Consider the following 16,119-nt stretch of genomic DNA (forward strand, 5'->3'; position numbering starts at 1 on the left):
GTTTATCCACAAGTAACCAGACAATGTGTGCCTTCACTGCCCTGACCTGCAGTCTACGTAAAAACATGATACATGTGTTATTTCTGGCTCACTCAAGAAAATAAACCAGTAACAAACACTGAAAAAGCTAACATGTTGCCCTTTATGTTCTTTTTGACGTAATGAACACTTTGGAATGAATAATGGATACATTCATGATGAGAAGAAAACATTTTGGAGGCGAACTCTTAAAACTTGTTTTTTGTGTGTTTTTTTTTGCGTCCTGTATCATCAAAACGTTGATTTTTGACGTTTACCCACGTCATAAACACACCACAACACTTAAACAGCATTTAGAACAAAATAAATTTTCAAATTTCATTACGTTGCTCTGCAGTTAAGATTTTATTTTAGTATTTATTTCAAGACAAGTATGTCATATTGAAATCTTAACCCTACTAAGTTATGGCCTATTCCTATGTTGGTTTCTTAATTATTTTGTGAAAGTATGGCTTATGCTATGAGTTGTTTTTTTTTGTCCCCAAACGGCTAAATGGTAAGATTTAAAGCCCAAAATAAAACAACAAATATTTCGAGCTCAGACCCAGTGGCGGGCACACCGCAGATAGTCTATTTTGCAGGTTTGTGCAAAAACACAAACAAAACAATTAAGGTTTTCATTTTTCTCATGAAATTTTGGGTTATCCTGTATGTTTATCCCTGAGTCATGAAACTATGTCTTAGCACATGACTTCTCCTGTGTCTTGATAAACGATGGCTTATTTCGTTTATTTATTCTGCAAAATAAAGTTGACTTGATATATATTTTTCTGTTTGTGTAAAGAACTATTGGTTTGTGACTTAAACTGGGTGTTTCAATTTATTTGTAAAAGTAGTGGCTCATCCAGGGTGTTTTTCTGAATGATAAATCTAAATTTTACATATCATGTTTTTTCGCAGAGACAAACAAAATACTATAATTTATTTTAATATTTATCTGTATTTGATAATTGATAATATTTGTTATATTCTCTTTAAATCAACAAATGTAACAGATGTTTGGTACAATAAACTTTCTGTTATATATATATACATATTTGATTTCTGACAAAGTCTGTAAAATTGGAATATTAGCATAAAGTCCAACTTCTCAAAAATCTCATTATTGTAATTTTTTACCTTGTTTTTCTCGCCATTCAACAGGCTTAGTCATTTAACCTAGTTTATGAAATAAAAATAAAGTAATTTTTGTTTCTACTCCATGAGAACCTTGAATTAATAAAATTATTGTCATTAGACAATTCTTTTACATTTTGTTCCAATACTTCTTTGTTTTAACTATAATTTTCACGGCCTGATTTATGTTGAGTTTTATTCCATTGTATTATTTTGCTTTAAGTCTAGCTTTAGGCAAAAGATAAACTACATCCGGTGCTCTTTAGTATTATTATCAAAAACACTTTGATTACTTAGCTACAAACCGTGTTATTATTGTTTATCAGGAGCTTTAGCCCACTTGCTATTTCCATGACCTTTTAGGTCCTGAAAACTAGAAGGAGTAAATTTTGAGGAGTCTTTGTTAAAATAGTCAGTGAATTGTTTTTTGTAAAAATTTCATTGAGCAAATTGCCTGATTTTGTACGTAGGTTATTCAAACATTCTTATTAGTGCAAGTATATTAATATCAATAGAAATATACAGTCTTGTCAGTGTAAGTGTATTAATATTAATGGAAATAAACAGTCTTGTCAGTGTAAGTGTATTAATATTAATGGAAATAAACAGTCTTGTCAGTGTAAGTGTATTAATATTAATGGAAATAAACAGTCTTGTCAGTGTAAGTGTATTAATATTAATGTTTTATCAGTGTTTAAATAACAGAGTGACACTCAATTGAAACACCTACTAGATATTAAACATAGAATGTAGAAATATCTTGAGGTTATAAATGTTTATCTTGTAAATCCCTTAAAATGTATTTTACAGTATAAAATCATCCATATCATTGGTTATTTAGAGCAAAGCCGTGTTGAGCTATTTGCTGTGTCAACTGTGGGGGAATCGAACTTCGGACTTCAGCGTTGAAAGTCCATAAACTTACCACTCTCCTACCGAAGATCTATCCATATTTAACCTTGATTAAACTTTCCGTTGTCGATGTAGTATTTTTAAATCATCTGTTCACATGTGTGTCTGTTTTGCACTCATACATCGTGACGGTGACGTTTTGTATAAGCCACGTATCGTTTAGCTTTTCGTAGTCACAGCTAGTACAAACTACATTTTATAAAATATTTTAAAAGGGAACATTTTAAAAAATACTAATAAAACACATCAAGTTTCACTTTACTCCTATCTGTGAGTTATTTGTTTTATTAGATAATGCGAACAATTATATGAAATGGAAGTTATTGTTTACACAGCAAAAACTCAAATGTGAACTTTGAAATAATTGAACGATTCAATGAGTAAACTGTTTGTAACATACTGTGCTTCTATGATAATGTTTAAACTCAAGTAGTTTGTTATCGTTGGTTCATGGGTAAAAAATTAAGTGATTATTATTAGTACTACAATACAACAGCTATTGTAATTACAACAAGAAGATAGTTGTCATGACTACAGGAGTGAAACAGCTATTAAGACTATTACAATATGATTGTTGTCATGACTATAACATTACTATAGCTGCCACGACTACAACAGTACAATGGTTGTTATGAGTATAACAACAAAATAGTTGTCATGACTACAATAAAACAATAGCTGTTAAACTATAATAGTAAGAGAGTTGTCTTTACTATAAAAGCATCAAAAATGTCATGAGTCATGGTTAATAACTTCTAAGAAATGACTCTGACCCTACTACAGTAGTCGGACGTTTTTGCCACAAGGAGATATATTTTGTTAACTGTCTGTTGATAGTGGATCTGTGTGAATGGAAATAACAGAGACTCAATTTTATAAAGACTTGTTTATTTGATTAAATAAGAAAGTAAAAAACGCACACGTAATGAACTATTAACATATATCATCAACAAAATGTTTTCAAGACTCTTCCGAGGAAAACAAAGTAATGAAGGTAGTTCATAAATAGACCGTAAAACATAATGTTTTACTGATGTGTAAAAAGAAATTACATAACTAGAATAACTTATGGAGTTGTTCCACCTGCAGTGTACCTTCAGTAGTATCGCGTTTTACACGGCACAAGAAATCTGTCTTTCGCTCCCTCTCCTTACCTGAGGCTACTTCTCAGATATAGAAGCCTATTTGTCGTGAACGTTATAACCAATGTGTCACGTAATTTAGCATTAACGGAAATGTAGCTTTCGTTCTCCTCTGTATCAATATAGGTCTCTATAGTAACACCTATTGTTAATCAACTGAACAAAATAGTTTCCCAGGGTTCAGACAAAAAAACAAAAAACAACGAAAAAGGTTGAAACAGGGGCTCATTTAGGAGTTTCTCTCTCTTTCTTTGCTCTTCCTGTAATTTTTACACAATAGAACTTAATATTTTATATGTATATGACAGATTATGTTTTTCTAGTAAAACTTTGAACATTTTCTTTGTCGCTTCTGTATCAATTCACAGCTTGCTATACAGACGTCATCATACGATGTAAGAACCCTTTTGGCTTTTATGTTTTACGTGTTGTTATTGTTTTTTCAGGTAATCTTTTTACCGATCGTTAGTTTTTACAATGGATCTTAGTTTTAAAAAATGTTAATCTACACATTCGTTTCACAATGGTTCACGCTTCCCACCTTTTTTAGATTACTTATACATTAACGGAATAGATGTAAAGCTCCAGTTTTAAATCTTCGAGTTCGTTATTTTTTTAAACCTGCTAAACCTCGCGGATTGTAGGGTTTTCCTTAAATTTCTGTGTTCACTCGATGTCTTTTTTTCAAGTCACATAACACCAGTTTCAGGCATTTTTACAGTTGTTTCAAATCGAAAAATAAACGAATTTGATAATGGGTGAGAAAGTAAACCTCAGCGGCATGGTATGTTTTACACATTTAGAGGTCAAAGATCATAGCCATGGCAAAGAATAAACTTCAAGCGTTTGCAACAAGATCCTGTACGTAATAAAAATCGTTTAGATGGCACGGTTGGAAAGGAAAATTCATAAATACAGATTACTCTAACGTATGTAGTCCACAATCAGATATTAACAACTTACCTGTTTCTTCTACATATATATGTATAAGTTGTATAGGTAACTATTTCAAAATGAATGCAATAAATGTAGAGTTCAACCTATAAATTTTGTTAAACACTGTCGTTTTGTTTTCTGAAAATGTTTGCAAAATATTTCATTGTGAGTGAGCTGCTGTTAATTTAAGATTTCTCTTCCAAGTTTGTAGATAAGCAGCTCTCCCAGTGTAAGGTTTGTTGATTTGTTTTTCAGATAAACGATAAAAACAAATGACGAGTGTTTTAATGTATTGTAACTTATATAAAACTTGAAACTAGTGAAGGTTATATGCAATTCTAAACTCACTCGATAGTGCTTTAGAGAGAGGCATATATGTACCCTTAGCAATGAAAGAGATAAAGAGAGAATATTTCAGAAATTACTTTGATATTTCTCAAAGAACTAAAAAAGTGTTTTTCTTTTAAGAAGTAACTTTCGTCTTTTATTGGTAAAATTCAGCAGCAGCTTTGCGAAGTGTATCATAATATTAAAATTTGTTTAAAAGGTTTAGCTAGTCAATGAAAATTAAATGAAACGGTAAGTTAAGAGCACTTTAATAAATCCTTCAATTGTAGTTTTATTTCCGTTAAAACAACTCTTATGGCTAAGAGATCAACTGATTTGAAGTTTTTTTTAATGAAGATTAGAAATATCAAGAAAGTATTATTTTTAGGTGTAAAAGAGCAAATCCTTTGAAACAATAAAGAAAATCTATGTTTGCTTCTCAATAAAAAGTTTGTTTGTTTTTGAATTTCGCACAAAGATACTCGAGGGCTATCTGTGCTAGCCGTCCCTAATTTAGCAGTGTAAGACTAGAGGGAAGGCAGCTAATCATCACCACCCACCGCCAACTTTTGGGTCATTCTTTTACCAACGAATAGTGGGATTGACCGTAATATTATAACGCCCTCACGGCTGAAGGGGCGAGCATGTTTGGCTCGAGGGGGATGCGAACACGCGACCCTCAGATTACGAGTCGCACACCTTAACACGCTTGGCCATGCCGGGCCCAATAAGAAGTTATGAGAACTTAATATACTTAACTGTGTTCAATTAAAACGAACAGGATTGTTAATATAGTTAACTGTGTTAAATTAACATGACAGGGCTGTTAATATAGTTAACTGTGTTATATTAACATGAACAGGATTGTTAATGTAGTTAACTGTGTTATATTAACAAGAGAAGGTTTTTTAATGTAGTTAACACTTTTATATTAACATGAACAATGTTTGGCAAGTGAAGCAGAAGTTATTCTATAGTCAATGCTTTGAAACGTTTTTGTTGATTTGTGGAAAAATATTATAAAACAGATAAAAATAGAAATAGAAAGGTGTTTATATAACTAGGATATATATGATGTGGTTAAGGTTTCCGTTGCTGTTAAATAGGTCTGTTTAATAAGTTGCATTTCAGGTTCGTAAAGGCCCCCCCCCCACTGGTACAGTAGTAAGTCTACGGATTCACAACGCTAAAATTAATAGTTCGATTCCCTTCGGTGGGCTCCGCAGATAGTCCGATGTGGCTTCGCTATAAGAAAACACACACGTTTCAAAAATGTTAAAAGTTTTAAGAAAAGTTGAATCGACTATATCGTTATGATGATAATATTAAATGACTGACTGCACGCTATATCGACCAGTAATAACTACTTTTAAAAAAATAAACGCATGTTATTATTCATATCTTTAGCTTTATTTTCGTGTCATAGAAGTTTGTTGTTTTTTGTGTTATATTTGCAATGGATATTTCTTTTTATAAATAGATATAAACATTAATTTTGCCAAAAAGTTGTTTTTCATGTGAGTTTGATGGAAACTTAGACTAATTTCTACTAACCTATACAAAAACAGTTTGATTATGTGTTTGAATATTAACGTATATATTTGATTGATTTTTTATACAGAGATGTTGTATCTATATCATACAAACACTAATGTATTTATTGAGCTTATATTATGTGACTAGGTTTGTTTGTTTGTTTGTTTGTTTTTGAATTTCGCGCAAAGCTACTCGAGGGGATATTTGCGCTAGCCGTCCCTAATTTAGCAGTGTAAGACTAGAAGGAAGGCAGCTAGTCATCACCACCCACCGCCAACTCTTGGGCTTCTCTTTTACCAACGAATAGTGGGATTGACCGTAACATTATAACGCCGTCACGGCTTAAAGGGCGAGCAAGTTTGGTGGGACGGGGATTATTTAAGAGAAACAGTGTCCTGAAGAACAAATACAATTGGATAAAGCACGTTTAATTTCAAAGATAAATAACTGAGCATGTGTTAGTATAACAAACTTACATTTGAAGAGAGTAGATTAAATCGTATCTTAACCCTTCTGACTGCCTTTAGAGCACCACTCACAATGTCCTCTGGATTACTTAATTATATGTATTTCCTTCTCTGTCCTATTGATTGTAGTAAATACTGTGATGTGTTTATCTGTTTTATTAACACGTTTTTTTTTCTTTATTCGAGTGGACTGCAGTCTAGTGGATCCCATGTACTTCTTCGTACAACGAGGAATTCAATAATTGACATTAAAGATGTGTATATTTCTGAGTAGTACATACTCGAAATTAAAACAACAACAACTCATTATTCAAACTACTGATTGCAAAATACAAACAACTTGTATCTGTGAGTGTACTCTGCCAAAGATAGTAATTCTTTACAAGCACTGAATGTTGTCCTTTGTGAGCTGAGGCTAGAACTATTAGTTTATCTTAGTAAAGTAGCTACGAACACTTAAGTAAAAATGTTCATAAATATTCATTTATTTCATCATGTGACGAAGTTAAACACTTATATAACTATAATATTTTTTCCAAGTTAGTGTGAGATATATAGCTTAAATAAGGATACGGCTGTTACAAATAAAAATCAGAAAAGTATCTTTTACACTTCAAGAATGATAATCTTTATACCACAAGTGTTTTCAGAAACTTCAACCTGACGGATACCATGTAAGGATTATGTGTGAATGAATTCTATTCTGAATCGTTGATATCATCATTGGTGAAGGATTAAACAAACTTAATAAGTAATGTGATATCAACTTAAGCTGCGATTCCTTGAACTAAACTTGTTCAAGTTACAGCAGTAATGGTACTACATAGAAATACTGACGCAAGTCTGCCACGGCTTTAGAAATAAGATTATTACAACGTGTCTGATTACTGCCATGCTCAGAAAGTTTGTTTTCGGTGTTATACGATGCTGTGAAACAGAGCCAACACATTTCTCACAGTTCTTACTGTTCCAAACTTAGAAAGTTAATATTGATCTGCGTGTCTATAGCGGAAGTGTACATCTATTATTCATTCATTACCAAAGCTAAAAAAAATATTCAATCATAAATGTTAGCAATAACTCGAAAGGAAACAGAGCAAGGTTTAAGATGCAAGAAACAAGATAAATTTGTAAACGCATAGTCAATTGCATAATTGTACGCCTTTATAGATCCACTACGTACAGAGGTATTAAACAATAGACGAGGTCCTGACACCCTGAATTAATGGAATTAAAATGGACTCCGTTTTTCAGTTATGTTAGGTATTAAGTACAGTTGTTCACAACTCAGAACGGAAAAATTAATTATAAAGCTAATTTCACATGCTGGTAACTTTTTAGTGGTCTCAGACATTTCCTTTTAATATGTTAAGTGTATGTCAGTTGCTATGTTTCGAAGAATTTTATTTCCCGAAGTAGACGTTTGTCATTAATCTATACTTTTTGTTTTTTGATTTCAAACAACCTTACTGAAAGGAAGACCTGGAGGGACCACGAGGGGCACGAAAAAGCTTTCTGAAAGAGAAGGGAAAGAAAAGAGGGGAAGACAACAGAACTACAACAAGTTTCGATTATCTCAGTACTAGTGTTAATTAGTTACAACATGAAGGCCTTGAAATGACAGGCAGTTTAATGTTATTCCAGCAACAACTCTTGCTTTTGGCCAGCATTGTCCTAACAAGACTAGTTGTAACAAGGGAAAAAAACAACAACTTGTACTTTAACTCATGCTGTAAAAAAGAAGTTTGCTTTTGAAATAATAAATCAAAATGAATAACGTTCTAATTATGATGTTCAGATTATTTATTTCTAAAATTATGGACATTGACACTTGTTGAATAATAAGATTATTTTTTAGAATACCTTCCGTTGAAAGTGTGAAAATAATTTAAATATAACAAAATCAGCTCTTAATACATTGTGCATGATTCAGTATTTGCTATTATGATCGTCAAAGACTTGGAACTGGAAATAAAAACATACAAAAACTTACATGTTATCTATAGAAGTCTACCTTTTCTTAAATATTTGTCGAAGAAACACTGCTTTCTGATGATAAAGCTAAACTAAAGTAATGTTTTCTTATTTATTGTATTTTATTAGTTTCACCATGTAATTGAAACTTTAAGATCATATTGTTTTCTTCAAGTTTCGAGAAATATGAGGATTAGTTGTTCGTTGAACGTTGTATACATATACCATCACCAGCACGTTTGCGAAATGAGGATATTCTGAGCTACCTTGAAACTTACGTTAAAACTACATTGATTGATTATTTAGAATTAAGTATAAAACTACACAATGACCTACCTGTGCTCTGCTCACCACGGCTATTGGTGTGAGTCTGCAGACATACCGCTGTGCTACTGGGGAGCTTAAGTTTAAGTCGAGTACTATTCTGCAGCGACATGCCAGTACTTTGCACGTATGTGTTGATCTTGTATCCGTTATTACTCTGCTTTCAAATACGATTACTTTACTATAATCCATTGACTTTGGGCGGATTTCGACACTGAATTAGACTTTCATATGTTGTATAACGAATTGTTTTCAAATTGTCTCAGTACGGATTGACTTGTAAGCCTAAAATTACTTAGTACGAAGGTAATATTTGATTTAGAGTAACTAGCTCTACCACTTTCATTCAAAGCAAAGGAGGCCATAACTTCGTGGTATCACCTCACCTATCGTTGGAAGGAACTACTGTCGAAAAGCTTGCACAACCTACAGCACTAGAACAGTGTTACCATGGATAGACCAAGTGTTACACCTAAAAAAAAATTAAAAACGACAGAGGTATCTAGAAATAAAGCAAATTAATAATTTTCTTCACAATGTGCAATGTAAGAAGTGCATATACCCCAGTGTTAATGATGGATTTTGAATAATAATATATTAAAGTAAGGAATTAGAAAACGCTTGTTAGCTTGTGAGGCATCTGGGACAATAGTTGATCTACCATCATTGAGGTGAAGACCTCCTTATTCATTTAAATTGCCTGCCTACCAAAGATGTTAGTGCCAGAGCTGAAAGCAATAGTTGGCCAGTGCAAGTGTTGAAGGTTGGCATTCTGCAAGTGGCAATTAGTAGAATGTCTACAGCTGTATTTGATGGTCTTTTTTTAACTCTGAAATAACAATGCCCAGTAGATCCTTAAACAGACTTCATTTTTGAAAACATCTTTTAAAGGCTTTTGTGTGTTGTGGTTCTGTTTGAGGAAGGCATACATCTACTGGCTCTTTTATAAAGCGGTTAATCACCCTATGATAGAACAGTTGGTGAGTGGATTTCGGTGTTTGTAAGACTTTGCAAGTGGTGATGGTAATTAAGAAAACATCCATACCTTCAGGGTATTCCCCTAGCTCTGCCTTCGAAATATTAATACAGAGTCGAGTTAACCCTCGAATACCCTTCCTCTCAGAAAATGTCTCACCTGGCTTTTGAATGTTGTTATCCTGCCAAAAGAGTAAATTTATTAGGGAGTGTTTTTGCAAGTTGTTTAAACCCCCACTAACTGTCGCGATCCTTCTTCATTGAAGTTGTGGAAGATATGAGGACGTGCTTGGTCTTTTGTCACCCTCTTGGTTCAGTTTCGTCAGCGGTATTGAGTACTGATACTGGTATATTTACGATATCTTTGGCTTTTACCAGCTTTATCTAGTTTGATGTGGACTAGTCAGTCTCTGGGAGACTTTTGGATTAGTCCAACAAATGAAGCAGTAAGTATGCTTGCAGGTAATGCACTTACATCCATGAGCTCCGCCACGTTAGGCATTAGGTCAGCACTAAGAGTTTTGAAATAAGCTACATATGCCAAATCTCTGCCAAAGAGAAAGTTGTTGAGTTTTGTTTTTCACGGTAGCTATTCTCCATTGTAATGACAAATACTTGTTGAGGAATCAGAAAAGGTTGACCACTGGATAGTCAAGTTTCGCCACGCATGCATTACTTTCATCTTGTTGTAGCACATTTATAACTCGTATTTCCACGCATTCTTAACCGCACTTTGTGCTGAAAGAATGTTAAGGAAATATTCATAAAACACAGTACATATTAAATATTTCTATCTATATGACTTCAAATATTCTAGCAATAACCAAATAAAACCCGACGCATACCAAGTTTGCATTTAATATAATGCTTAAGCATTCTCTCATAAGTTCATTTACTTCCGTTTCTTTACCCTCTCATAAATATTTCAGTTTGGTCTAATCAAAATATATTTCATTACTCTTACCAAAACATATTGATCCTCAGATGCAGTGTGAGTTTGTCAATTACTTTTATCCTTCCATGATTTTTTATTTCCAGCCAAACATTTAATTGGTAAAACTGAAATATTCTCTCACTGATATTAATGGAAATATAATACAATATAATATAATAATAATATATAATGAAATATAGTAATATTTTACAAGCCAGTACTCGTAGTTAATCTCTTTATAAAGTTTTAACATCCATATCAACTCCTTAATTTCCTTACTTATGCTGTTTAATTGTTGTGTTTTTGTTGATGTATGTGATTCATTTGTAATATGCAATAAATATGTGAGATGACACACGCGCATTCCTGTATACACGTATAGTGCCACAAAGATATACCAGTATTATACATTGTGGCTTAAAACATAATACCTTCGACTCACACTCAAACTACTTTGCAACCTTTTCGTGTTAGATTATTAGGTTACATTTCAATGTGTGCTGCCATCTAAAAGTAATAAAACTTATTTTTATTTTCAGATATCACAAAATAAATAATTACACTTGATTCAGCTTAATTGAGACCTTAATGTGACATTCGTCTAAGCCAAGACCAATATTTGTGTTATTATTACAGAATATATCAATATAATTCAGAGGAAACACAAGTCCTTTACGGGCATACAGTCACCAGGTGCAACAGAGAAAAATCTAGTAAGGACCATGTAAAGTTTTCAAAGATTGGTCGGATTAGAAAGTTAACACCAGATGACATTTTATCACTAAAAATAATTTAATAGCTTGTAAACTTTGACACTCATAGCTATCAACATTGGTAATACAAGTTGTTTTTGATGTATTAGGTATCATTTCTATTGACACCAATCATCTTAATATGTGCTAATTGAATAACTATCATTCAATATCCTATAGATATATCATAAAATAAAACTCTACTTAATAGCTAAAAAATTAAAGGTCACAAAGTCTATCTGGTCTAGTTGATCTTATTATTAAGAAACCATTCTAATTCTAAGTAATCGAATAATAATCATACAATATTGTGTATAGAATATCGCGAGACAGCTCAGAAAGTAATTTAACACCCCTTGATTTCATTTATTGTTGTTTGATCACATAACCATCGAAGATGCTTTTACATTTACATTCATATTTACTCGTGTCATTTAGTAAGCCAGCAGAAGAGTTTAACTGCCAGTTAATACTATTTTCTATAGGTCTGATGCTTACTCAACTGCTTTATTCTGAATGGTAAAACAGGTACTTTTAGCTCTTTTTTCCTCATTTTTTGTGTTCGAATTGAATAAAATATGTTCTCACTCTCTTCTTATTTGTTGCCCTCCTCCTCTGTATTCAGATCAAGCCAGTTCATAAAGGTTTCGTTAGTAATGTACAGATTCGGGTGGTCGATGTGAATTGAAGTTTTTGTACATTTTTTACTTCTGTAACTCATTTAATGAACTAGACCATCAGAACATATAATGGAGACCTGTCTAGTTGGATATGAATAGCTTTACTATTGCTGGAATGTGCCAAAGTCACGCATAGTTTTCACACTAGTACATTTGTTCCTTCAGTGTCTTATTATGACAGCTTATTTCATGTGTTAGTTTTTCAAATGACTCATATACAAACACATTTACATCTACTAATTGAAACCTTACCACTTTAAACATTCTTGTGGACATTGTGGGACGTCTGCTCAAAGAGAAGGAATATACATAATTTCCACAAGGACTAAGACATATTTCTCGAGTATAAGCATGTTCAGCGAACAATCTCTAGGTCTCTGTTCAGTTTCATTATACACCAACATTTAGGTAGGTACCTGCTCATCCCAGTCAAGTTGGTCTTAACTAAGAGCCTGAGTTACTCACTAAATGTTGTAGTTATGCCACAGGTTATGTTTTACATTCCCTAATCTTAGCTGGTTGGCATTTACTTGGATATAAATAGAAATGAGCATCCATCCTAGATCTTATTTCTTTATTTGCTCTTTCTGGAATGCCTGCAGTTTCTATTGCGTTTTCTTTTCAATACTGGAATTTCTTACTAAGTAGCTTGTCGTTGCTTTGGTAAAAAATACTTCAGCGCTCACATGGTGTTCAGAGTTTGAACATTCCGCAAATGGACATGGTTTCAATGTACAATGAGAAAATCCATTCAATGTGTTTCTATTATGGCTCAGATGATACTGTTTGACCATATCGTATTTGTGAAATGTTGTTAACAAGTGTACTATTATCCATTCTGGACTTATTGCATTTATCAACACTTCAGTGATATATGAGCCACTTGAACAGTGATATTCTATCATACGAGTAGAGTAATAGCCATCCGGTAAACATGACTCTGAGATTAAAAAGATACTGATCGAAGAAGTACAATATTCACATTAAAAGAGTAAAGACTGTAAACAATTAAAGCAATATTTGTTGAAATATGCCAATGTTTAACAATAAAAATGACCTAAAAGATTTGATTTGTCTGAACATAGTATTGTAACCACGACAGAACAACCAGGGTTTAGTACATCCTATCTGTATTCTCCCACTGTATTAAAAGTGCTACTTAACCAAGTGAATGAAAGGCTTCGTAATGAGATATTTGAACATCCTAATTCTTCTTGGGCTTCTTTAGTAATTATTATCAAGAAGAAGGCTAATGATTTTAGGTTCTAAAATCTCAGAATATGATCACTATACATTGCTAATATACGTAATATTTTGAATGCTTTGTTCGTTTTAGAAAGCTTATAAATTAGGTTTTAGGAGAAGCAAATGAATATTTCCAGGTTTATATTAATAATATTATAATGTTTTTACTTCCCAACTCCAAGAACTTGGAAAGAGTTGAACACATTCTTGAGTACGTGAGCTTGGTACAATATGTTCATTCTAAATTTTGCAACAATTGCTGAAACTTAGTATTAGCTACAAAAAACGCATATCCGGTGGAAATGGACCCATTTATGATGATGCATTTCAGAAATTAGTGTAGGTTTTGTGTGAATACTCTAATTTTTAACTTCCAAGAAAAGATGAGCACCATTTTTTGCCTATTTTGCTTTAAATGTTTGTGCTAAAGTTATTGTCAAAAACTAATTAATGAATACTTGGGTAACATTGCTATTCCTAAGACTCTTGTATTTGATAATGACCCACAATTTGTGTTATTTGATGGATGAAACTTATAGAATTCTGGGATTTAAACGCAGAATTACATCTACACATCATGCTCAATTTAATATTGTTGAAAGATTAATTAAAATATTAGTAGAATGATGTCTGCTTATATTGAAAAATCAAACAAACAAACTCTGAATAATCATTTATTGAGTCACCCCCAGTCAGTAAGTCTTCTATCCATGAGTCTACAAGTTAAAAGTTAGCCACACTTCACTTGGAACGTGAGATCTTTATTCTTTGGTACCGACTAACGAAATATCCAACAACACCTCAAACCACTGATGAAAGCACAACATGATTACAAGATATATTTTACAAGAAAATATTTAACATCGAAAGGGCTCAGAAGCAACAGCAACAAATCTACAACCGTAATAGATGCCTAGAAATATTTAAATTAGAGACTTTATTATAATCAAGAACAGCCCTGTTTTCATCTGTAGCAAATAATTTAATTGAAAATTTGTTTTTGAAGGTTGTCACTCCATTACTGTACGAATTAAAGGATCCAAATCAGGTGCAGCTGTAAGATGGTTTCATTTTCTAATATAAAGGTATATATATATTTCCTTTGTGACCATTTTCCCGATAATGAAGAAGATAATAATCGTCCCAGACAGTTGCAACAAAATGAAAATATCGACTTCAGAAGATTTTACTGTCTTTCTCCAACAATAAAAAGGACTTCTATTGGTGTGTCCACTTCTCATCCTTCAGTGTATCTTGCTGATGACTTAGCTCTATCTCCTCCTCAAAGAAAATTGTAACTACGTGGCAGAGTTAATTATCGCAATTAGCTAGGCTTCAAAGTGTTAAGCTTTCGGCAAGTGGAACCAGAACTGGAAGCTATATAAGTCTTAGATGAAAATTCAGAAACGTGAATTGTATGTTTCTAGTATGATATATGTGCTTAAACTGTAAGTATAAAATGTAAAAATACAAAACTTGGGGTACTTTATACAAAGAGATTAATGTCATCACTTCGTTTTTCTAGAGGGTATGAATGTCAGCCAGCAAATTCCATTTTGTTATGATTATGGTTGTGATTATCGTTCATTTATTATTTAGTCCTATCTTTAAGCGTATCTACGAATTTTTAGTTGGAATAAAACGCAAATTAACCTTTTATATAATCATTATAATTTTGAATAAATATATGTACTTGATGAAACTTACATTATTGTATTCTCAAGATGGTTAATATGGGTATTAGCACTTTAACTAAAAAAAAGTATAGAACAACGTTTTGACCTTCTTAGGTCATCTTCAGGTTAACCATCTTGAGAATATTTTTACTTCAAGTGGGTTTCTTATCATCATGAAAATTACACCAGTTTTTTTAGCGGTGACGTACAGAAATTATTAATGCAGCAAAAGACTCATGATCACATTAGGTTGTACTTTTGTGATCTACTTAATAAATACAAAACTTCCCAGGATGCTCGCTAAGAAAGAGAGAGAGCTTCGAGATAATTATTGAAGGATATAGTTATTACTGTTTGTCACTCTGGAATATTGTATTTCCTTTATTGTAGGGGGTATGTTTTTCTTTCTCGTTCTTCTTCCTGGTTCAATTAGTATTCATTTATTAATATTTATGATAAATTGTTTATTAATATTGGTATGAAGTCCTTGCTAGGCGCATCTTTATTAATTCTGTTCTGGTAAATGTTTCATAAATTTATAAGTAGTGTTATTCTAGATACTTTTTATTGTTGCTTCTTAACCGTGATTGTTGTGGCAAGTTCATTGTATACTGTTACAAACTGAGCAGACCATCAAACATTTTTTGTACAAGTTGTTTGTTGCATTCCTCCAGGTCAATAGCCAGACATGATTTATTATTTGTAATTTCCCAGAACTGTAGCAGGTGTGTTCATAATCTTTCATTGCCTCACCTACACTGCTAAACTATTGTTCAAAACTAATAGTATTTTCTACCTAGCTGTATGATGAGGTATGAAGGCTCACTAAAATGGTCCAATACTTTACACTTGAGACAAATGCTTTACTCTTCTCTTTCAGGTAGAAGTACTATCCTCAAAGGCTGAGTGAGGTATATAAACTATGGAAGGATCGTGATAGCCCTGCCTATTTGGACTCAGCATATAGCCCGATGTGGCTTTGCTGTAAGAAAACACACTCAAACACACACCATGCCTATTTATAGGGTACTAGTGTGATTGGTTTTATTGCAACACTGAGATGTGTGGTTGATTGGTTAGCCCT

General features: G+C 32.7%; 1 long non-coding RNA gene across 4 annotated transcripts in view; it reads left to right on the forward strand.

The window, feature by feature from the left end:
- LOC143223039 (uncharacterized) overlaps positions 1-8,261 on the forward strand; it is a 111,904-nt gene extending 103,643 nt beyond the window's left edge. For all 4 annotated transcript variants that reach the window (XR_013012629.1, XR_013012628.1, XR_013012627.1 and 1 more), the window contains one exon: positions 7,952-8,261. This is a non-coding gene — a long non-coding RNA (uncharacterized LOC143223039). The remainder of the gene's footprint in view (positions 1-7,951) is intronic.
- Positions 8,262-16,119: the final 7,858 nt, after the last annotated feature.

The sequence above is a fragment of the Tachypleus tridentatus genome, chromosome 8 (assembly GCF_004210375.1).
Source record: "Tachypleus tridentatus isolate NWPU-2018 chromosome 8, ASM421037v1, whole genome shotgun sequence".
Classification (NCBI taxonomy): Eukaryota; Metazoa; Arthropoda; class Merostomata; order Xiphosura; family Limulidae; genus Tachypleus; species Tachypleus tridentatus.